Here is a 24,980-nt window from a genome sequence, read left to right on the forward strand (position 1 = left end):
ATGGATTTCTGGCAGAATTATCTTAAAAATAACATCTGCTTTTATTTGGGTCAGGTGGTTTTGTAATAGAGCATGTTTAATGTTGAGACAGAATTGAGGAAATCAGTGTTTTTTCTGTGAAGTGATATAGATTAATATGGCTAGTGAGAGGAATGTGTGAGCTCCAAACCAGACATGAGTTGTGGAACTGAAGCAGTGTAGGCAGTTGGTCACTTCTGACAAACTGTTCATAGTTATTTGTTTTCCATCAATATGAGTATTTAAGGGTAAGGAAGGTGAGCAATGAAAGTAAGAGGGTGCTTGCCAGTGTGACAGTTGTATGGGAAAAAGCATCTGACTTGTCAATTTGCTCATGATTCTATCAGTAAAAGTTACTGGTAAAATTGTGACGTATTATTCTACCTGTGATGATGTTGAGGTTGGCTAAAATATTGAGACCAAAAAAACCCTTTAATCTCTCATGTTTGGCTTTTAAAAATGTTTGTTTGATGTGGAATAGTTCTAGGATTCTTCCAAGGTTTTATTTTTTGTTTCATGGTACTCCATTTTACTCTGGATTTCATTGCAAGTAGCAAGATATAAAATTGAATTAAATTTTATTAATTTTTAAATTAAATTTTATTAAATTGTCATGTAGACCTAAGTCTTGGAAAACCTAACTTGGAAGGGGGATTAAAAGGATGAATTAGAATTTAATCTGAAGAGAAGGTTACTAAGGGTAGACATAACAGCTTTCAGGTGTGCAAGAAGTTTTTGTAGGGTCATGGTGGAGAGTGTAAGAAATTATGAACTTGGATCACAGCAAGAGAGAGTCAGGCAGGTAGAACTTTATTAAAATCAAACCAAGAGGGGGTTTTTTTAAGTATAATGATACAGAAACTCTGGGATAGCTGCCTAATCCTACAGAGTCTCTGTTATCTGAAACCTTAAGCTCCAGTTTAGACAACTTCTGTCAGGAATGAGAGAAGTATAGATGATCCGGGCTTGGGAAAGGAGCGGGCCAGATGACCTTTTGAGCTCCCTCTTCCAGTTTCTATGAACCTAAGAATAGAATAGGACAACCATGAAAAGTTTCAGTACCTCTCACTTTTTTTTAAATTGTGTTTTTTAATAAAAGGGATAGAACTTCAAGTCAACATTTTGGTTTGTTTGGCATATGTGTTCTTGGGCAGTTAACTGTCAGCATGTTTAACTATTTTCTAGTATGAAGCTTTAAGTACTATATGCTATCAATTAGTTTGCCAAGATTCAAGTTGTCTGTTCAGTGTAAAGTGTTCTTTAATACTTTCTGATGTATGCAAGGACATTAGTATGCAGCTGTTTAGGAGCACCAGTCAATGAGTTGGTGTGATCTGTTTCATTTTTGATTGCTTTTGAAAAATGTCTCTTTAAAACGTGCCAGCTTTTCCTATTCTGCAATTTGGCTTTAAAGATATGAGACACAGCTCTGGAGCGTTTTCATCCTGTGGGTTTTTAATCTGGTGTGGCCTGCTATTTTATGAACTCTCTAAGTGCATTTGTGTAAATGCTTATTCAGCCCTCATGAGTTTATTCATGACTATATCGCTAAAGCATTTGGGAGTTCATTATGTTCATGCTTCCACGTGAATGAAGTTGTTTTCTCTGAAAGTGGAGTTTTTAAAGAATTTTCTTCTTAATTTCCAAAGCTGTTGACCTACTGTTATGTAATTGTGCAATTACTACTTAATGCAATAAAAGCTCAGCATTTGCATACCTTCTCATTCGGCTGCATACACTGATTTAGATGGCTGAATCTCTAGGGGAGGTGGGTGGGAATTCAGGAGTGTGGACGAGGTTCCACTCTCAGTTTGCACCCCTGTACAGTGTGCACTTCTGGAAGTGTTTGAGAGCCCTTTGTTTCTTAATTTTATTGGATTCTCCCATCCCATCCCCCCAAAAATGAGAGATTTAATGAGAAAATCTTAGTGTCCTCCCAGCATAATCTGTCACATGTAGTAAACCAAATGAGACTCTTGAGGAGAATGACTGTATTTAGTGTTCCACCCAAAATGTGTGCCCAAAATTTGATGTTTAGATTTATCTATTCTTCATCTGTAAGGACAATTCTGTCTACAGTTTTAGGGCTGATGGATTTTTTTTAAGGGGTGGGGCTTATCTCATGGTGTGTCTGGACAGACAACTCAAAGTTATGCTGGAGAAACAGTAACTTTTATTTTATTCTTCATGGCCCAGGTAGGTGTTTTGTGGGATCTAACAAAGTTGGATCTCGAAAGGCCCACCTGCAGAAATAGTCTGATGGAATTGGTCAAATGAACTTTTAATTAAAGCAGGCACCCAATAATGACTGTGGTTTTTTATTTAAGGTTTTATCTACTGTAAATATGTACTCGAAAGACCTTCATTTTTTTATAGCAAATTTGTTTCAAAAGTATCTGGATGGTAATACATTCATTCACTATTTTATAAAAAACCACAACTTTTGATGTGGAAATACTTAAATGTAGTTTAGACTGTGCAGTTTGAACTGCTCCTTAATCCGAAGGTTTAATAACTGTTTCCCAGACTGTTTTCAATGGCTGATTGGCAGCTAAATTCTTAAGTTTTACCATAGGAATGAAAAATTTTTTGTGTTCTTGAACTTGGTTCTTTTTGTCTGCCTCTTTCTCAGGGTCAAATTTTTGAAAACTTCCTTTTGGATGATTTGAAGAACTGTCTGCTTTCTGTTGCCAAAATAGCCCATGGAAACATGGCAGTACTTCATGTGGTTCTGAAATCGAAAGCAAGGCTATGTGGAATGTGCTATGTTAGCATGGCAGGGACTGAGATTCGTTTGGTTGTTCCTAAATTAAAACTGATTTATGCCCACAGAAGCTAGTAAAGCTTCTAAGATCTCTTCCCCCCACTTCTTACTTCGAAATTTCCATGGCAGAAAGTATGTTTCTAGATATCCAAACAGGTGGAACCACTTATGCAAGAGATTTCAAAGATAAATCAGTAGAACATCTGGTATCTTCCTCTAGAAGAATGCAGGTTTTCTTAGCAGTTCAAGCTCAGAAAGGGATCTGGGCTCTTTATCTGGTATTCAGTTGAGGGCTAGTGTGTCTGGTTGATCTCACTCATTACAGGCTATTCTCTAGATCAATCTAAGTGGTACTGTTGCTTGAAAATTGAGTTCCTATTCAGTGCACTATATTTTGCATTCCTTTCTGGCTCGTTCCAGACAATGACTCTGCGTTGTAGTAGTAAATTTGTGATGTTCATTAACATTAACTAGAAAACAAAATAGGCAAACAATACACAAAGAAATGATATTCAGAAATTCTTGTGCTACTTTTGAAGTAATTTGATTTCTAATAAATCATGTTAGGCTTTCTGAATGATTTCTGAAAATCTCCCCTGTAGAAAGAATTGATATAAAATAACTTTAACCAAAATAATCTGTAGGTGGTATTACTTTGTTGTTCAGTTTGTCTTTTTTGTTACTTTTTATGTTGCAGCTGAACTTCTTTAGTATATTAAAAAGGAACCAAGAATGTATATATGTAGTAACTAAATCTTAAATTATAGCTTATATTGTTTCACTCCTATTCTGGAGAAGCTGGAAAAGAGAATTTGCAGACTGTTTTGTAAATGTTCTTGCATGTTGTAATTTAAAATAATGAGTATCTCACTGTATTACTAGAATTACTCATAAATTTACAGTCCTTGTTTTTCATTCTCAGTGTGTACATTGCTACGGGGAAATTGCAGGACCAACTATGCTGAGTCTCAGAAACATTTATTAAGTTTTCTTTTCTGTGATTAAAATTTGTGTAATTCCCAAGTGCTTTAAATTCAAGTTTGAACATATATTTTAATAAATATCTTTTCATTTTTTAATAAATTAAGACTACATTAAATAGTATACCAGAACCTTTTGTAGCTTAAGCATTTGGAGTACGTAAGTATTTGACACTAAGAAGCCTTACGAATTAGTTGTTTTTAAACAGGAGGGGAAAGGAGGGATCTAAGAGAATGCTTTAATTTGTTTTGAACTTTTCTCTGGCTCTGAAATATTTAGAATGTTAGCACCTTTATATGAGGATTATACATTTTTTGCTAACAAAGAATTTAGAAAATAAAACTCAGGTATTCTAAAATGTCTGTCAAACATTTTTATGCTTTTTTAGTCTTCTGGGAAATATAATTGTAGGAGCTCTGAACAATGAGAATTGCTCTTTCATTGGTGACTAGTAAGAGACATGGTTTGAGTCAGCTCAGCAGAACTCAGCATGAAAAGTAGAATACACTGACTTGTGAAACTTTGCGATACGCTTGCTGCTTTCTGGAAGTACCTAAAGTATATGAAAAACATTTGGATATTTAGGTCTGTGTGTTTCACTATTTACAATACTTAGATTACTATTTGATTGCTTGTTATTTTAATTACAGCCAGTAAAGTGATAATAAACTGCCAAAAAATTGTAGAGACTTGAGTACCATTTATTGATTGTCAGACATCAGCATAGGAGCTGATCTGATGTACCATACCAAAGGTTGAAAAAAGGGATGGAAACAGCAGACTAGAATTCTTTCCAGTATTTCAAACAAACATCTTTTGTAATATAGCTCAGTCAGGGATTTTACTGTTAAAAAACCAGGAAATGAAAAAGCCTTAATTTGATTTTAAAAGAAATTTTGCAACTTGGTCAGTTAATGTCACCTATAATATTGTTGGAACAAGCAGTTTGTGACTAATGAATCCATCATAAACATATTAGCCAAGTGTTAATTTTATACTAGTGTGGGATGCTGCAAATAAAATAAAAGGAAATTTTTTTTCCAGAAAGACAACCTAAATTGGCATTAAAATAGAAGTGCATGTGGAATTAGAAATATCTCAAGATGTTCAAGAATTCCATAGAGAAAGTATTTCTCTGCCTCAGAAGGGGATAAGGAGAATTAAGTGTATCTGTAAGGAATGATTGGAAAAGGAGGAGAGTTGTTCAGACTTTCCAACGCTTGTCAGAAATTTGGGATGATTGCTTTTGGAATTGTATCTGGTTAATTAGTTTATTGGGATTTGTCCCAAGCACAAGTACTTTGATCAAAACATGAAGTGTTGCATGCAAATACAAACATCAACAAGTCAGTAAAGAGGTTCTGGCTAGGAACCTCTAGTCCATTAAAATAACATTACTGTCAAAATAAGAACAAAGGAATTGAAAATAACAGTAATGTCTGGACTATTAAATGTTTTAGTTACTGAATTGTTCCCATTCCCAATGAGAAGGTCACATGTTGAATTGAGACAAGAGGAAGAGAAATACATGGTGGCAGGACTAATGAAACACTGTTCTGATGTTTCATATGTAAGAATACAATTTGATGTTCCTTCCTCCCTTATCCTCCACTGAAGTCTAATTGCTTTCAGCTGTAAAAACTTTACTAATGAAGTACACTGTGCTTAAAAGGTGGCTGGTTTTGGGTTTGTTTTTTTTTGGTGGTGGGTTTTTTTTAAATTTAAAAAAAACTCAGCATTTCAGTGTTGTGTTCCACCATGCATTCCTGCGAACAGTTGCATCAGCATAGCTGGGAGTATTTATGGAGTGAAGCCCTAAGGCCTGGTCTTGTTGCCCAGAGACAATTTATATCTGTTTGTTTTGTAGTCTCAGTCACTGTCCATGTAGCATAGCTAATATGGCAAATATTAAACTTTTGAATATCAGTAACATTCCATTTCACAGAATTTTTATTCCTTTATTTAAAAAAAAAAAAAAAAGGTGCTGGGGGACTCGGTGAATGCATAGCATATATTAAAATAAGTTACGAAGTTTCCAAAGTAAAACCCTCGGAACTTGGTAAATGTTAGAATTCTGATAAAATTAACTGGATTTGCTTTTCACTATGATGACATCTTTTATTATGTATCTATATATTCTGTTGTCAACAGGATTTCTGCCTTATTCAGTGTGTGGGAGGTATAATTTCTTGTTTGTGCTTGATATGGATTTGTGTGACCTATTTGTGGAAGTCCAGCAGCCAGATATCCAGAAGGATCAGTGCAAAACTATTGTAAAAGATGTTATTGCATATGAGCTCCTTTACTTTGTGTTGCAAAAGCTGGAATGTGTGCAGTTTTCCAAGAAGTTCGTTCTTCTCATGGGTAGCTCTGTTCCTTAGAAATGCAGTGATGTTGGGTATTAGAGAAAATCAGAAAATCTGTTTCCTGGGGAAATTTTTCTTCCATTTCCTGATGCAGTGCTAGAAAGGTTTGTGATTCCTGTTTTTTCCCTGGGGTAGCTGTGAGTTTTGGCAGTCTATTCTTGAGCCATTGCAGTCTGATTTGTGAAGAAGCCAGTCACTCAGCTGGATGTGATGTGTGACCTAATCCAACAGATGATTGCTTCCAAGAGGGGAAATCCCATTCCCTGTCCTGTAGCTGTATCACTTTTCTTCCTTTGCATCAAATCTTCTGCTTGTCAGACCAGCAAACTAGTTTAGCTCACTAAGTCAGCAGAAACTAATAATTTTTTGTGGTTATCTTAGTTTTATATTTGTTCTTTGGGAGATACTCATTTGCTGAATAGTCAAATACCAAGCTATACAAGTGAAGAGTGGAATCTCTTGTCTGGAAGAATGAAAGGGAGAGGAATGAAGATTTCCTTCTTTACCAGCAGCAAGCTATTAAGTCGACTTAGTAGCTGACTGACCATACCTTTGGAATGGTGTGGTGTACTTTAACACGGGTCCTGTGTACTTGAATATAGGAATTGCTGCTCAATATCATGTCCTTCGAGAAATCAAGTCTAGGAGTCTCATATTGGCTATTTAAAGTCATTTAATATCTTTGATCTTAACCTCCTTGTGCCTTGGTTTCCTTATTTTGCAGATTGGAAAATACCCTCCTTCACCATAGACATTTTATGAAAATAATGTATGAGTATTTAGGTGTCACAGTGGAAAGTGCCAAAGAAAAGCGCACTAGGAATTTCTTTCTTCAGTGTACAAGAAACAAATTCTTGCTGAATAAGGCAGGATCTCTGCTGTTTCTCTGCATTTAGAAAAATGCAGAGCATGTTACTTTCTAATTTTAGTGTTTCCTGACTTTGGCATGTCTGATTTTTGCACCCTTAATCATGTTCATTTAATCTGATATAATTGTGTCAAGTAACTTTTCAGTGCAATAAAACATAATTGAAAAGACACACTAAGAACAAACCTTAAAAACAGAATTTGGCATACATGTACTAACCATGTTATTTTTACTAATCAAGCAGTTAAAGTGCATTTTAATATAAGCTATGCAAAATGCTACTGGTTCTTTTGTTGAATATTATTGATTCTGTAATCACCTTAATCATTTATCTCCACAATACATAGGTGTTAAATATGAGAGTTTTCAAAAACCTAAACAATGCAAAACTAGTATTAAAAAACTAAAAAATTATGCTATAACCAGTGGTAAAGTGATTTCAAATAGAAATTTCATTACTAGGGAACTATCTCTTGCTTACAAAAATCTGTTTAAGAAGTTGTTGCATTTTGTACTTGACGACAAAATTGGGAAACTAAATAGGAGAGAGAGAGTAAAACTACACTCAACTTTTGTGCTCACTCTCGTTCTTTTAGCCCGTTTCCTCTTCCCTCACTGTAATTTTGGATTCTCGTGCTCTTAAACCCAGCACGGCTGCCTCTCTTGTGTTCTGGGATTACTTCACTGAACAAAGCTCACGGCTGTAACAACTGCCTGGGATGTGTTCATCTCCTGGTGTGCTAGCTTCATACCTTGGACTTCCAGTAATTTGAAAGGTGGAGATATTCAGAGGTATTGCTGCTTACCAGACGTTTTGCCAACTTCTGGATGTTCTCTGGACAAAAAGTTTTCAGGAAGTTACCAATCCAACTGCTTCTTGGAAAAGTAACCCTAAAACCCTTTTTTTTTTTTTCCTTTCCAGACTTCCTAGAGTATTTTTGATCAATTGTAAGTTCATCAGTAAATAGGTTAAAAATTATAACTTCCTACTTAGAATTGATTGAACACATTTCCAATTGCAAACATTAAGTATAAAGAAAAACTCATTTGAGCTCTTCACTTTCTGTAGTGTGTAACTTCTGTAACTGGAGACTACCAAGAGACATAGTAATAAAGAGGATTACAGCCAGAGGAAACAAATGCTGATTCTCAATGCTGATTTTTCAAAAATCTTCTGAAGACAAATCTATGTTTTCAGAGCCCAGATATATGGACACTAAAAGTATGTTTGATCATGCTGAGAGGCTTAATTTTTACTTTATTCGCTGGAGAAATTGTAATCCATGTCCGAGACTTGTACAGAGTCAGAAACTTTTTTTTTGGATAGCATAACAGAGATACTGATCCAGCAATTCAGTCACAACAGATGGCAGAGTTTCAGGAATGGAATGAAAATTAAAGTGAGATTATAAGCTAGGTATAAAGTACATCAGAAGATTTGCTGAGAGAGAAAATAGCAAGTGCTTCAAGGGTCACTGTTGGGCACATTTAAGAGTTTGCTTTTTCAGGCTCTTTATAGTTGTATGATGATTGTTCCATAATTGTGTTCTGTGGGATGAAACTGTTGCTTTGTGCTCTGATCCTTGCTTTGATAAGACAGATCATTTGGGGGAGGACGGGACACTGGTGTGGCTCCCCTGCTGAGAGAAACAAGGGTCTCTACCTTTAACTCTTCTCTAATGATATCAAGGAATTACAATATCATACTGTAAGTAGAAGTACAATAGAGAATAATAGAGTATATAGTAGAGTAGAATAACAAAAAACGTGTTTACGTGGGGAATACTTTGAACTAGCAGTCCTTGACTAGCAATCCCAATTATTTTCTGCACAGCTGCTCACATTCCAGAAAAAGAATGTCTTGTTTTGAATTAGCTTCGTAGACTTCAACAGGGAGTCTTATTTATAGATCAAAAGTATTTGCATGGATCTAATCAGGAATGATATAAATTAATGTCTCATCATAAACAAGTGCAAAGACTTGTAAAGTTTCTCTAATATTCCCTTTGCCAAGTTAGACGAGTAGTTTACAGCTACTACACATGGCACAGATAGAGATTTGCGCTATTCTTTCTACAGTGTGCTGTGAACAGTTGTTTCCCATTTCTAGCAGGTGGCAACACGTATTTGTTTACTGGTTTACTGGGATACTTTTATGAGAAATATTTCTGTAGCCTGAGAATAAGGCACTAGGAATGCTGGCTTTACAGTAATTGTCTCTATGCTGTGAAGCCGGAAAAAGAACACTGCCTCCTTACCTTTAACAGTATAATCATCTTGAATAACCTGCTTTGGAAGTTGAACTGACAAATTTACTTATTTTTTAATACCCTGAGTGCTTTCTACAAAATGGTGAAATGATTTCGAAAGCAGATAACCCAGCCTGAGGTCTCTGTCTCAGCTGGGTGTCCTTTTTCTTACAGAATAGTCTCTCACACATTCTCTCCCACTCCTTTCAGCTTTGAATTCTTAACGTGTGCCATGCCTCAGATGTAACCAGATGGGTGGAATATACCCTGTTCTAGGCTTGCTTTGTCCAGAAGGCTTTTGGTAGGTGAGAGATGTGGGGTTTAATCCTTCAACCTAATAAAAGCATTTTGGGATGCTATATAAAATGTGCATGGTGCTAAAACTTTCTCTACCTTTTTCTTTGTGGAGCATCTGGTTTTATAGTTGATCTCTGAGGATGCCTACTCAGGCATTGAGGTACTCTATATTTTGTTTGAATTGGTACAAGGTTATGAACCACTGTAGCTAAGTGAATTTGTCAATGTTTATATGGGAGCTTTTCCCAAGCGTGAGGGAGACATCTCACAGCAGAAAACTCAGAGGTGCTTGTTTGAAAATGCCTCAGGTGTGTTGGTGGAGTCTGGCTTCATAGATTTGGGAAAACATAAGTTAATTCCTTTTTATTGAGTGAGAGGCAGTAGTTGTCATTGGGGTATGCTACAGAAGTCTTCAGAGTGCAGTCTGATAGTTTGTGTTCAGCGTAACAGAGAAGTGGTGGCAGGCAGGAAAAGGGATGAAATACTCAAAAGGTAAGCCAAGTAAACTTTATAGTAGCATGCTGGAGGCTGTAAGAAGGGAAAGTCTGTATTTTCAGGTCAGAAAAACCCACACGATGAGATAATGAAGGTGTCTGTTAGTAACAGCCTGCACTAGAATTTCAGTTACATATGAATTACAAACCTTTGAATCAGCAGTATTTAGATCTAGCTTGAATGTGAGCTCCTGGAGAGGCCTGAATCTAAAATTGGCTCCACTGTTACAAGCCTGTCATAAACATGATGATGATGATGTCTGCTGTGACCAAGACTTAATTTCATCTTTCCTACCACACAGATACATACTAATGTTCAGCTAAAAAAACCCAAAAAACCCAACACAAACCCAACCAACCAACCAAAAACCCTGCAGCCAAGATTTATCCTCAAGAAACTGAGATATTTTGCTGTGCCACAAGCCAATAAATCAGTTAATCTAAGGTCAGCCTTTCAGTTAATGCTGAACGTTTCTCACAGACAGAAGCTTTGGGGGAGGATGAAGAGGTAAATTTGCAGTTCCTTCTTTGCTTGGACTTAGCAAGTATCACAGACCTTCCTTCCACCCAACAGCAATATTGCTTTAGATTTAGGGAGATGTTAGGGTAATACAGAAAACCTTGCTGAAGGAAAATGTCTTGTTAAGATACAGAAGAATTCTTGCAAATAGTTCTTGCAGATTAGAATCACAAACCTGTGGCGTGTAAGGGACCTCTGTAGCATCTCTCATCCTACCTTCCCATCAAAGCAGAGCTGTTGACAGCACGAGATCATGTGAGCTCTGGCTTTGTCTACCTCATTTTGGAGACCTCCAGGGTACAACTTCTACCATCTCTCTGGGCAACATATTCCACTGCTGCACTGCCTGCCCCAGGGGAAAAGTCTGAGGCCAGCTTGAACCTCCCAAGCTGCAACTTTTCTTTTGATCCCTGTTGTTCTTGCTGCTGAGAAGAGTTTGGCTCCATGATAGTTGTTCCCTGAGCTGACTCACGTTCATCTTGCACCCACAGTAGTAATCCACAGGACTTTTTCAGCAGGGCTGCGGTCTGTTCTCAGTCTGTACTGATGTATGGGGTCATTCTGGCCCAGGTCTGCAATTTTCTACTTCTTATGGGTACCCTTCTGTTGGCCCAGTCCTCTGGTTTATCAAGGTTCCTTTGAGTTGAAGCTCTACTATATGGCATATCAATCTCTTCCTTTCCAACATTGATATTTGCTGTAGATGCATTCTGTCTCTTCCTCCAGTTTACTGATAAAGATATCAAAAAATGCTAACTCTGGGGGTTGCTTGGCTCATTATATGCCACCAGCCAAGCTGCTGATTTAATCTTTTTGAGCTTAGTGATGCAACCAGTTTACAACCCATCTAACTCCTTGATGCAGCTTGTGCTTCCTTACCTTCCAAATGAGACGGCTGTGAGATGTGGTGCGCTGTCCGAACCACAGTCTTTTGTCACAGGAGGGCATTTGGGTTGATCAAGCGTGATTTATCCTTGGTGAATCCGTGTTGACTGTACATAAATACCTTCTTCATATGTTTTTGTGCTTCTGTGGCTTTATACTTCAATGTGAGATGATTGTCATTATTAGTAATTGCTAAAATAATCAGTACGTGTGATCTCTGTGATATTAAATCCATTCCTGCACCAGCTCCCCTTCAGAACAAAGCAGCAGGTTTTTGCTCTAATTTTGTAGGGGAATTTAGAAAAATCACCTAGAACATATTTCTTCTTTGTTTTTATAACAAAGCAAAGTGTTTATACAAACTGAACTGTAACTGAATTCATATAATCAAAAACTCATGCAGAAACCTGCATATTAGTACCGTGTAGCTTCAGTACTGTTGTAGTGTAGCTTGTGATGATTTCTAAAAGTTTTCTCTGAAAAAAACCCACAACAAAACAAAGAATTGACTCAAACTTGGCATTTTCAGAACTTGGAAGAAGATTTGGATATATATACAATACTTATTACTGTGTGGGGAGACATTTTGGTAAAACCTAAAATACTGTGCTATCTGGCTTGGCTGCCTATTGTCTTATTCCTACTAAAGCAACCTTGAAAATTAGAGGAAAGCAGGAATTATATGAAAAGAGAACAGAATTTGCCTCTAGTGAAACATGTTTACAGTAACAGCTGCTCTCAGAGGAACTGCAGGATGTTCATAAAATAGTTTATTTTTATTTTTTATCTACGTAGCTGGCAAAGAATCACATCAGTTGACTTAGATATAGAGAAACCTAGTGTTAATGTTCTGATAAATGGATACGTTTTCCCAGTTGACGCTTTTTGAATAGTTTCTGAATGATTTTGAAGAGTGAAATGTAGTAATAGCTAACAGAAGTAATCAGGGTGGTATTCCCCACGTAGTTATGGGGAAGGAGGTTTATATCTTTTTTTTTTTGATAGACAAGCACTTACCTTTTGGGGGCATTTGCATGTTACATCTTATTTTGGTGACCTTTTTTCTGTCTTACAGGACAGAAGGTGAGGTGTCACTGATTCAAATTTAATTAAAATTTACTGATATTGATTTTTATTTCTTAAAAGCCTCTAATTTTTTTTTTCTGCATGATTTGTCTGTTGTGCCTATCTTGTATGCATTGTATAAATGCCATCAGCAAAATCTAAATCACAAGCAAGGATCTGAAGTTTTTTATAATTCACATATTCAGTGCTGAAGTACTGGCTGGATATGGTTATGACTGTGCTTCAGAATCAGCACATAAAAATAAAATGAACTGAATTGAGTAAGTCTGGTTCTTTGAACTATACAAAATGCTGAAGTTTAGCTAAAATCATATCTAGTATTAAAAAAACCCCAAAACACACAACAAAAACCCCCAAGAAAACCAAACAAGCACATGTTTTGTGGAGACCTGGACACTGAGGTAGATGCATGGGTGTCTTTGTGGTTATATACGTCTCTTGAATTTCCAGTTCCAGCCTTTACACTACTGGTAAGTTCATAAAAGCTGTTTTGCATTAATCTTTGTCTGTTTTTTTTAAACTCAATTAAAGCTGCACTACTTTGTCATGACACAGTCTAATATCTCTGAGAAGACAAGGTAAAAAAAAAAAAGCTGCAAAGGATACAACAATCCAGTAGCAGCTTAAGTTTTGGTTGGTTTTTTTTTTTTTTTTTCCCTCAGCTTGTATCATCTGAACTTTTGTGACGTTGCAGCGTGATAAAATTTTGCTTGTATTTGTTCTGTTTATTTGCCGTTTGAGATGAAATTTGTGAGTCCCGAGCCTTTTGTCAGCTACTGAATATGGGAAAAGCCACTGCTTAAAGTTCATGTGCATTTTACTCAGAAAACTCTGAAGGGGTTTCAGACTAACATATATTAGGAGGATTTGCACATTCTCTTCTCTGTGACCTTTCATACTGTGTTTCCACAGTTGCATTTAAAGATGTCTTCATTTATCCATCACTGTGTTTGAGAGTGCTTCACGCCATTTTCTGAGCTTTTTCTGGACAAATAGAGCTTATCTGTAGGAGATTAAAATGCATTCTTTACAAAGAATATGTAGTACTTTGTTTTTTGACTGAATTTTTCTAATACATGTGAGATTTTTTTGGGCAAAGTCCCACTCACTTTGTCAGCACTGAGCACCTAATTTGGCAATTTTTGTCTTTTAAAATCTCCTGCTGTGGACGGAATGTTCCAGGGGTGTGTTTATCCTATCGACTTACAAAAAAGAAACATATTTCAACATCAATCTTTGTTCTTCACACTGAAAAGGGAATCTCATGCTTTCTACAGATGTTTTGTTACTACATGTTGCTACTCTATGTTGCAATGATGTGTACTGACTGCTGTCTTTTAAAGCCTGTGTATTTGTTGGTATGTACACAGAAAAACAACTTAGGTGTTCTGAGTATTGTACTTCATGAAAGCAGTGTAAAAGCATATAATGGGTTGAAGTACAAAAAGTGTGTGGATTAACAGTAATTTAACAGCTATTTAAATTAAGTTGTGATAAACTGCATATGAAATATAAATAAGAACATTGTGGAGAAATAAGGTTTAACACTCATGTATCACCTCCAGAACCCTATGCTGAAAGTAAAATAGCTTAATCCACTGTGATTTAAAATATTCGTAAAATATATAATAGAAGTAAGGTGTAGAGGTATTTGTTGTGTTTTATGCTGTATTTAATGCTGTATTAGGCTTTGGTGCTGCAAAACTTTCCCTTTTCTCTAATAAATCCAGAATGTACATTCAGTGCTATATTGCATATTTGTTGCTTCTGCTTATGACCCTTTTACTATCGGAGTCAATGAAATGAATCACTTGCAGAAGACACCCTAGGGACAAGTTCTGTATTAAGATGACTTAACAGGTCTTTCATGTCTCCGGGTTGTACAATAAGAGCAAGTCTAAAGTCATCTTGGGTGGAATTTTTGGATGCAAAGGGTGTCTGAAATGTCTTTGGTAATTTTTTTCTTTTGAATTTAACAATTCGATGTGTTGTAACTATGACGGAGAAGAAAATATTTGGAATGATTCTAATAAACACAGAATTGATGCCTATAACAGAAGCATGTGGATTAAATTAGTTTTATCTTCAAATTGGTAGCAGATTTAGGTCCGTGTATACAACTACATGTCTCTAGAACAGAGCATTTTGTGCTCATGCATCAAAAATTGTGTTTGTCTGAAGCAGACGCTATTAATCCATTAAAGTTTTTATCAATAATACACAGCTATAATCAGTTTTTTATGGGTCTCTCCTAATTGCACTGTTCTATACATTTCCTGAATACATGAATATCTCACTTTCCCCAAACAAGTGTAATGATTTAATATCTGCAGTATTTTCTCACAGGAGTAATCCGTCTTTACAAAGAAATTTAATTGGAGTTGATTGAACAGGAAACAAAAGTTAGATATCGCTTTTAAACGCCTTAGCTAGTTTTAGACTTGCCTTGCGATGTTTTGTTTTCTTGCAGCACATACCAAATATAAATTATATTTGGACAAGGAGGACACAATAAATATGTGCTAGAAATGCTTGAATCACTAACTGTTATAGCTGGGATTTTTTTGGATTAAGAAAACCAAAGCCGTCTATGTAGAGATACAGCGTACTTTGCCAAAAAGGAAGTACTACAGGCAGTTCTGGAGTGCGATGCAGTTGTGAACAATATTCAGCATTATTACACTTTAGTTTATTATGGGAAGTAATGAAGAAAATACCATTTTACAGTGCTTTGGTTACAACTGCTGCTCTCAGTTGTTTGTAGATGAGAGGAGCAGGATGCATGGGAGGGAAGATATAACAAAGGGAAAAATGAAATGTGGTTAACTTTTTGGAAAGGGAGGAAAAAAAAATCACTGAAAATATTACAAACACATTTCTGAGGTCTTTTCTGGAAAAAAACTGCTCTGGCAGGCATGAGTCTGACACATTTGTCAATAGAAGACAGCTGAGTTAGTATGGCTGTCAATAGAAGAGAAGACAGTGTATATTTTCAAGAAGAAACACTGTCCTTTGGAACGACTGTAAGAGGATCGATATCAAGCAGTAAGGGCCTTTTCTTACTGCTTTACTCACTTTTTTTTGTACACTGAGAATTTATGCTGTGAGCGAGCAAAGTTCTACTCACTGCAGAAATAGCAAACTGAGATTTTAAGCTAGTGGTGTCTAAGGTTTTTCATGACTTGCAGATTCAGTTTCCCTTATTGTCAATGTGAGTATTATGAAATGAATATTTGAACATAAATGTTTCTGTAAGGGTTTTTTAATGTATCATATAGAGGCATCTGAAGTTCAAAGTTTCACCATCTTTACAAAAAATAATTTGAAATATCTCTCTAGGGATAATTATATCTGAATAAAATGTCTTTACTGCTCTTATGTAAATGCATTTAAAATAAAACAAAAAACTTCACGTTTGACTTTGCTTGTTCAAGTGAGCTTAAATCAGTCCTAGTAGATAGGATACTGATACAATGTTTATATTTTTTATTATATATTTGATATCTTAGACCTTTATAAAGGGACTAATTTTATTTTCATTTGTATTGGTCTCTTTAGGTACTTTAGTGTCTGACTCAATTGAGGGGAAAAAGATATCACCTTCAGCTTGTTACTGTCAAACTGGAGTAAATGCATTAGGAGGAGACATCAAGGTGTCACAGATTAGAGGAAGACTGGCTGTCACATGCCTCAGAGTTCTTTTTACTGGATGATAGAATACTAGAGAGTCCTGAGGTGCCTGTACTCATGTCTTCTTTTTTTATTTTTTTCCCCCTCTCTGATTTTTTTCTTCACACTAAAAGCTTCAAAACAGTTGGACAGTAATTTGACTGTAAATTATTCTAAATCAGAGGCATACAGGTAGAATCACTTGAATCTCATTGTGTTAGATATGTGTAATAAATGTGAGATCACCTGAAAACCCACTATACTGAACATACCATTGCTGATAGAAAAAGGAGGGGAGTTGCTCTGAGTGGTGATTTTTCGTGAATGAGCAAAGCTTTTTTCCTCTGTGATTTTACTTTGCGAGGTTTCATGTAGATTTTAGTACTAAAAACTAGAAGCAGTGCAAGTAATTTGAGGTATGTGGGGCTTTTTTTTTGGTTGGTTTGTTTTCTGTTTGTTTTTTTTGTTTCTTTTTTTTCTTTTCCAAAGGTGGGAATACTTGATCTTTATCAGTTACAGTTTTGGATCCCAACAAAACAAGTCTTTGTCATGTTTCTGGAAAAATCTGCAGTTTACCCAGTGATCTGTTCACATTTGCACCTTGAGTTTGAGGCTGCTGTTCAGCATCATTATGGCATCTTGGGGAGGCAGTGTTACTGGTTTCAGTGAACTGAAGATGACTTTCAGCATGGCTCCAGGAAAATTAGCTTTGCCTTCCCTCTGTTCTTCACAGATTCACAGATTGGTAGGGGTTGGATGGGACCTCTGGAGATCATCTAGTCCAACTCCCCTGCTAGAGCAGGATCACCCAGAGCAGGTTGCACAGGATGGTGTCCGGGTGGGTTTTGAATATCTCCAGAGAAGGAGACTCCACAGCCTCTCTGGGCAGCCTGTTCCAGTGCTCTGTCACCCTCAGAGTGAAGAGGTTTTTCCTCATGTTCAGATGAAACTTCCTGTGTTCCAGTTTGTGCCTATTGCCCCTTGTCCTGTCACTGGGCACCACTGAAAAGAGTCTGGCCCCATCCTCTTGACACCAGCCCTATAGATATTTATAAGCATTGATCAGATCCCCTCTCGGTCTTCTTTTTTCCAAGCTAAACAGCCCCAGCTCTCTCGGCCTTTCCTCATACGAGAGATGCTCCAGTCCCTTAATCATCTTTGTAGCCCTCCGCTGGACTCTCTCCAGTAGTTCCCTGTCTTTCTTGAACTGGGGAGCCCAGAACTGGACACAGAACTCCAGATGTGGCCTCACCAGGGCAGAGTAGAGGGGGAGGAGAACCTCCGTCGACTCACTGGCCACACTCTTCTTAATGCACCCATGAGTTCTCCACAGAGCCTTTTCCTCAGTCAGTGCCTAGCAAACTTCCATCCACTTAGCACAGAAAGAGCTGCTGTTGCCCACCCATGGCTTCCCTGCCTGTTCTTAAAGCAGCTCTGGTCCTTGACTGGCTTCCTAGGAGGTCTGTATTGAGGTGTACACTATTTTTCCACCCCTGCACTTTTTTGTATTTGGCTTCATTTAGCTGCCTCACTTGCTTGAACTGTCCTCTGACAAGGCTGTAGCATAGCTGGCATCAAGCAATTCCTCAATTTTTTGGCAGCAAGTTGGCAGAAGACATTACACAAATTTTCTAAGAAACCATATTAGTTGCATATTGTTATTAAAGCTCTTACCTACTAAAAACATAGGAATGTGTCTTATACTCCTGTGTATTATGGCTCTAGGAACTGGCAGGTCTTACCTTTTCACTAACCTCTTGCAAGGAGCGCCATGTAGGTGCGGAAGGTGTGCGTGTTGATGAGATGGCAGATGCTGGGAGGAAGTCTGTCATAAACACTTAGAAAAACTGTGAACAAGTTGACTCTGAACAAGCCAAACCATAACCACCTTCTCTTTGATTAGCTCGACAGATTGAGCTGGTTTTTTTCCTCTTTAAGAATATTTTTCAGTTTTCTGATTGTCCCAGTGTATTTTCTAATGAACTTTCTTTTTAATGGTCTTACTGAGGGTAAAGCTCTAGGTCTCTACTAGTCTAGCAATGATAATTCCACTGCTTACAGACTTTCATTTTTTTATTTTCTACTTCTAATGTTCATACACAAAAGATTGCATTTTATACACAGTAGAGCTATATTAAAGTGTTTTTGTTGTCTTATCAGTAATAAGTGGGTCAATGCACTTAAAATGTTGTCATGCTGTCTACTTTTGTCTATATTTCAATAGGTCAGCCCATACTCTATATCTAATGTCCTGATGGTTCAAGTATCTAAGAACAATTAAGACAGCTTTCAGATAATTTTCAGGGGAAAAAAGGTACAACCTCTTTAAAGGTATAAAAAGCTTCCCTTGGTAGATCTACGGGAACAACAAATTATCAGAGTGTGCTCTGAAATGAAAGGTGCTCCATGACAATAGACTTCTGAATTTCATGGAGACATTCCCAGAGGATTAGCCTAAAGGACTTCAGTTACATTTGTACAGCTCCAGCTATAATCTCTTTGAGATATGAAGACCATATAAATGTTATCATAATGTCAAAAATGAAGAATTCTGAAACTGGTCCATGCTTCTTTGGAAGGCAGAGCAGATCTGAAGGAATAGTTCACTTTGGGTATACAAAACTTCATAGGTTATTTTATGACATAAAAGCAAATTACTTAGATTGCTTCCTGCAGTTTTCACGGTGTTTGCCAAAATGATGAGGGTAGAGTCAGCATAATTCTAGACACTGTCTAAGCAAATCCTAGGTTGTATTAAGTTACGTTAGTCTGGGCTGTGCTCTAGGAGTCCTGCAACTTCTGATCAACCAGCAGTCCTTTTGCTTACCTGCAGCAATAAATGGGCAATTGTTTAATAGCTAAAAACTTGGTTCTGTTTAGTTGGAAAGAAGACAGTGTGTCACAGAGCAGGGGTTTTGAGCCATTTTGCGTTATGCTTATCTGCTAATTAATTCTTGCAGCTCCTCCTGGGTTATCTCAGGTGCAACCTCAGAGCAATAAAGCTACTCTGCTTCTGATTCTGTTAGGTATAATTTTTTGTTGTAATTAGATTGCCAAGCTTATTTTAGGTCTTAAAACCATGAGAGATACTATCTTGTACATTTGTTGTTATATATTTGAAAATTAAATCAAAAAATATAGTGTGTGAAGGAGGGGAGGTTGCTAGTTTGTAGCTATAGGAAATCCTTTCTGTTTTCTTAGGTATGTACTTATTTAGAATCTATGCAATGTATTTTCTTTATTGCTGTTTTTAGAACAAAGGACCTTTGTATGAACTTTGTATGAATTGTTCATTCTAATTTAACTTTCAGAGTAAGCAGCAGGTATGATGAGTTCAAATCTAGTATACAGATCCTTTTCTTTAAGCAAATATTTTCAGATGAGAAAAGCCTTCTTGTGCTTTATATTCCAATATTCAGTAATAACCAATATTCAGTATCCTCTGTAGTTCTTTAAATCATTTTTCCATATTTATTAGTTTCTTCCTGAAGTTTTTCTAAAACAGTTGTGTTTATCCTGATTATTTGCTCTTGCTATTTCCATCTTCTGAATGTTGAAAGTTGACTTTAGATATAAGCTTTTTTTAGAAGTATTTTTTGCTGAATCTTTTCAGGTATGTTATATTTTAATGAAGGTTTTGAGTAGTGATTTTCAGCACCAGTAGTAAGAACAGCTGTAGTCTAAAACAAACAAAAAAACCCCCAACACCCCCCCCCCAACCCCACAATTTTTTTTTTAAAAACAGAGCTTGATGGAAAGCCAAGCATAATGTACAAATGAATACTTGATATAATACAGATGGTCTATATTTCTCATCTTTATAGGGTCTAGATTTCCCATCCTTGTAGTTAATCTACTGTTATCCACTTTCAGCTGTAGAAACTTCTGAGAAATTAATTGTTAACTTCTGTATTTTATGATCCCATTTTTTTTAACCTTGATAATCATAAAGTAGCATTAGAATGAGAACTGTCTAGGTTAATTGATGCTCTTTTTTTAATAATACAGGATTGTTACAGTTATGTTTCATATAGATGCTTTATTCTTATCTTTTATACATTTAGAAAACTTGAAAGCAATTAATGATCTTATTGTAGGAAAGTCCTGTTCTGAAATTCATTATAAGTTTGCCTTTGGTTTAAATTTCAATTTTGCAATGGAGCTGAAGAACTTCCCCATTAATTCTGTATTCTTTATTTAAGCCTTTATATTAAGTGATGTGGTACATCAAATGTTCACATATTTCCATAATGGTTGTCCAGGTGGATTTACAGGTTAATGTCTAGTTTATAACTACACGGCTTAGTACTAAAGAGATTATTAATTGTTCTTCAGATCATTTCTGGAAGCTGTATTTCTGTTCCTGAGAAAAAACTTGGTTGAAAAACTGAGCTTTTAAGGGAATTGCTCACAGAAGTGAAACAATACTGTATGTACCACAAAATTAATATTAACATGAAAAGCAGCCGTATAAATTCGTTGCTTTTGTTTTTAGATACTTTGGTTTCTGTCCCATCTTTGAATAGCAGGTATGAATCTTTAAACAATCATATGTATGAATGAACATATAAACCAACTAGTATAATGTCAAAATTAGAATGCCTCTGGATTTAAATAACCAGTAAGTTTTTAAAAAGTGCTTATTGCATAAAACCACTAGGAAATTTATAATGAAGCTATTTGAAGATTTAGACCCTTTATGCACACACATATATATTAAAAAACCCCAACAAATCCCCCCCGGTTATTTCAGATTAACGCATTAACAGCTGATCAGTAATAAGTGTCTTCAGCCTGCTTTTAGATCATGGCCAACATAAGATGAGTTAGTAGAGAATTGTATGTCCATTACTTCTCAATTTTTAATTGAATATTCCATCATTCAGGTCATACTTTGTCATTTTAACTGCGTTTTGAAGTGATGTTTGATCGATACGTGACAATTATCCTTATTATTGCTTGGTATCATCCATGGGCAGGATGTGCGCATAAACAGAATGTCATCTAAGCAAAGGCAGTTCGCAAAATTGGAAAAAGAGTACTTTATAATGCAATTAAATATTAACCTTTTTTCACTTTGTATGTATTGCCTTTATTATATGCATCTTATCCAGTTTTATTGGCAAATAAGGTTTGAGACAGTAATTTATTGTTTAAAAATCATCAGTTTCGGCATGTGGACATAATTTTTTATGGTTAAGAGCTGATTATCTATTCCATTCTTCCATTATCTTCAGATAATACCTTCTGTTTCTGCAAAACTCAAATACAAAGAGTATTACTTCTAAAAATGTTACATAAAGGTAGAGAATAGCTAAATAGCATTAGTTTAAAAAGTTTTACTTCATAACAAACCCCTTTGTTTTGCATAGAGTATTTATTACATTTGATGGAAGTCAAATTTGAGAGGGATTATTTTTTTTGAAAATACACTTTTAATAGTGTAAAACTTTAAGTTCACAGCATTTTCTTTAGTTTTCACATGCAGTATTAAATCATTATTGCTATTGATGTTCACTTAGCTATGATAATAATATGTCATGTAGGGAAATAAATACTGCTGCAAAATGCTTTGTGTTTTCAGTCATCCAGAGAGTTGAGTACCAAAGACTTAGGTAATTTTTTTTAAACAAAATGTTAAAGTATCAATAGTTGCTATTGCTCTTGAGATGCTGAAAAGATGCATTTAGTTTAATATTATTTGTTTAATTTTGATGGAATGACAATCGAGAAGGAAGTTTCTTTGTAATTAAGACTCCCAACAATAGTTCTTATAATTGGTTTTAGGCTTGGCTTTTAGTGTGTAATAGGGGTCAGATATTGATCTCAGTAAAATAAAACTTTCTATGGGGATCATTAAAGCATTTATTCTGTGCTGGCATCAGTGTAAGTTATTACTTAACTTGTCATTGTTATAGCCAAAATTTCCTTTGAAATCATTTACTGCTCTATGGGATTTTAAACTGTGCTAGTTAATATGATTATTGGTTACTTCCTAGTAATTAAATATCTAGGACGACTTTTGGGATCTCATGTCTTTGTCCATTAATCTGTCATTTACAGTAATAATATCCAAGATGTCAGTATCAATTCAACCTTTATAGACTCACTATTATTAATTTATGCTGTAGCTATTTCAGTCCTTAGGATATGCAGTAAAAAGTATCCTAACTCCTGTGATCAAAAATTGCACGCTGGATCCGTAGGCACCCATTTTCAGGATTATAGGATGTTTTAGTGATTCTTAATTTTCTGTTGTTTACTTCTGCATTGTCATAGTTGATATTTTTAACAAGCAATAGAATATTAAGAACTAGACTGGAATGAGTGATTTGCTTTCAGAACAGTGGCAGATGCTTTGCTGCTTTCTGAACCCGTTGTGTTTCCGCCGTGCACTTCTCCAGCTTAACACACTGGGGCAAAAAGAGCCTGTTACAAATGGCATTCTGACTCAAAAAGCAAAGGAGCAGCAATTTTATCCATTACCAAGTCCAACCAATATAATTTCTGGAACTGCATAGATAGCTTATGTTGTAATGTTAGATAACTCCTTGTACATAGATAGAAATTGAAACTAAAATTAAATGTGTCAAGAAGGATTTATTTTTAAAGGAGACATTTTAAAAAGTTGATTGTTGTACGTACTGATAAAGATGTTTTATTTCAACTGCCAGTAAAGGTAACTTCTGAATGATTTGAAATACTTTTCCAGGCTCAGTTTAAAAGGTTTGAGGTTGCTATGTTTGCCTTGTACAGAAGTCAAAGATATCCTTAATATTTAAAAGGAAAGCAATGTTCCACAATATTAGAGTGGTTTTTGGGTCTTTAGTTGTTGTAGTTGTTTAGTTGTGTCTTTCAAATGCAACTTCTACCTACTGTAATACTTCAAAACCTCGTACCCATTTAAACTTGAATTTGTTCTTATTGTAAAAAGTAATTGTATCTTACATTTAAAGGTATATTATCGATGTTGATTACTGCCTAGTTGTATATTTTTCATGGAATGCACATCTAACGGGAAGTGAAAGTTTGTTTATTTAGTTGTCATTTTTTTTTTCCTTTCTGAATCAAGTTAATATTTTTAGAGTTTATAAATACCCCACTATATAATTGCCAGCCTGTATGTGTTCTTGCAGATAGATTTCAAAGCATCACGTAACAAACTGATGCTTCAGGGAGCAAACCTTAGCTTCAAGTTGTTTGAGGAGTTGCTCCCAGTGGTAACTGATGGTGAAGCGTTCTCGTCACCAGTGTAGAGAAGTGATTTGGGGGATGCATTTCTACCCAGAAGACATGGGAATGGAAAGAAAATATTGAGGACGTGAAGAGAGGGACTTCTTCTTGTGTAGCTACTACTTGCCATTTGTTTTTTGTCAGTTATAGCATAGCTTGGATATAACTTAGGATGATCTTGATTAATTAACAAGTGTACTGAATTTTATTTTTTTGCAGGCATTTCACTTCTCCTTAGTTCATTCCAGTGCAATAACCTATCCATGCGTAGCCCATTTAAGGGTTATGTATTTTTGAAGTCTCTAGCATTGCAGTCCATCAGCTTCATGTCAGGACGGTTCCGAAGTCAGGACATGGGACTACGCTGATGGGAGAGTGCAACTGAGGGTGGCCTAGAGCTGCTCTGAGCAGCTTGGGGCAACTTGTGGTGGAGTTGGTGAAGTTAGAGAATATCAGATGTTCTGTTTTCTGCTGTAGTAGGGAAGAGGAGATGGACATCCAGCACTGGTGTGCCGGGAGACAAGGGAAAGAGAAACAGCTTTGCGATACAAATGATGAGTGAACTCCCAACAAGCTTCAGTTTGTGGTGGAGAAAGCTTGGCTCTGGTTATCTCTTCTGCAAAGCAGAAGTAGCAGCTTCTTGTCACCTTCCCAAACCCAGAGCGTGCCCTCTGGAAGGAAGAGGCCAGAGACTTATATCTGAGCATATTAAACCGTAAAATCTATTCACAGGTGAGGTGAAATGGATGGGGTTGAGCATTTCTGCACTTACATACTGCTGATGTTTACTTAAGGCAAGAGCTGGATCTTACTAAAACAACTGGGAGCAGAAGGGTGTTTTCAACCTGGAATTTTATTAATCAGCCAGAATAGAAATTCTGGCACAAACGGAGAGCGGGCTTTATAAAAATCTTTAACCATGCATTTTCTAATTTTTTTTTGTCCGATGGGCATTTTATAGTGAAATAATAGTTCAAAATTAAGGTCCTTAATTAACAAGTAAAGAACTGACCCAACGCCAGCAACAACTGAGTCACTAATATTTTAGGCCATCTGTTGTAGAATTGTCAGATAATTCAGAATTTGACATTTCACTCCCTTTATACAGCTAATTTTCATCTAGATCTTGACACAGAGAAGCTAACAATCTCAACTCAGATATGCAACACTCAGATAAAACAAAAGCACATGTTGTACTTTTGGTCTATTTTAAGACTCGATTTTTCAGAGGACAGTTTTTCATTTGTTTTGGAACTGTAAAATAATGGCAAATATACTCGTCTTGGAGTGTTGAACTCCTGATGTTATTTATTCAAGCAAAAGACATTTAGATTTTCAAATCTAATTATGTATGGGAAGAACTGTTCTTCAATTATATTGAAAATATTCAGGAAAAGGTTGCAGAATCTTTATCTTTTGTAGGCAGCCTTTGAACTACTTCTGGAGAAATAATATCAGCAGTCAAAACAAGGTTAACATTTACCTATCCTTGAGAGAAATTAGTGCCCCAGTTCCCATGTTTTTCCATATATGCAGATTTCATAACTATT

The 24,980-nt window shown here is 36.1% G+C and overlaps 1 protein-coding gene across 5 annotated transcripts in view; it reads left to right on the top strand.

The window, feature by feature from the left end:
- CTBP1 (C-terminal binding protein 1) overlaps positions 1-24,980 on the top strand; it is a 248,970-nt gene that overhangs the window by 18,555 nt on the left and 205,435 nt on the right. The window lies entirely within an intron of this gene.

The sequence above is a fragment of the Balearica regulorum genome, chromosome 4, assembly GCF_011004875.1.
Source record: "Balearica regulorum gibbericeps isolate bBalReg1 chromosome 4, bBalReg1.pri, whole genome shotgun sequence".
Taxonomy (NCBI): Eukaryota; Metazoa; Chordata; class Aves; order Gruiformes; family Gruidae; genus Balearica; species Balearica regulorum.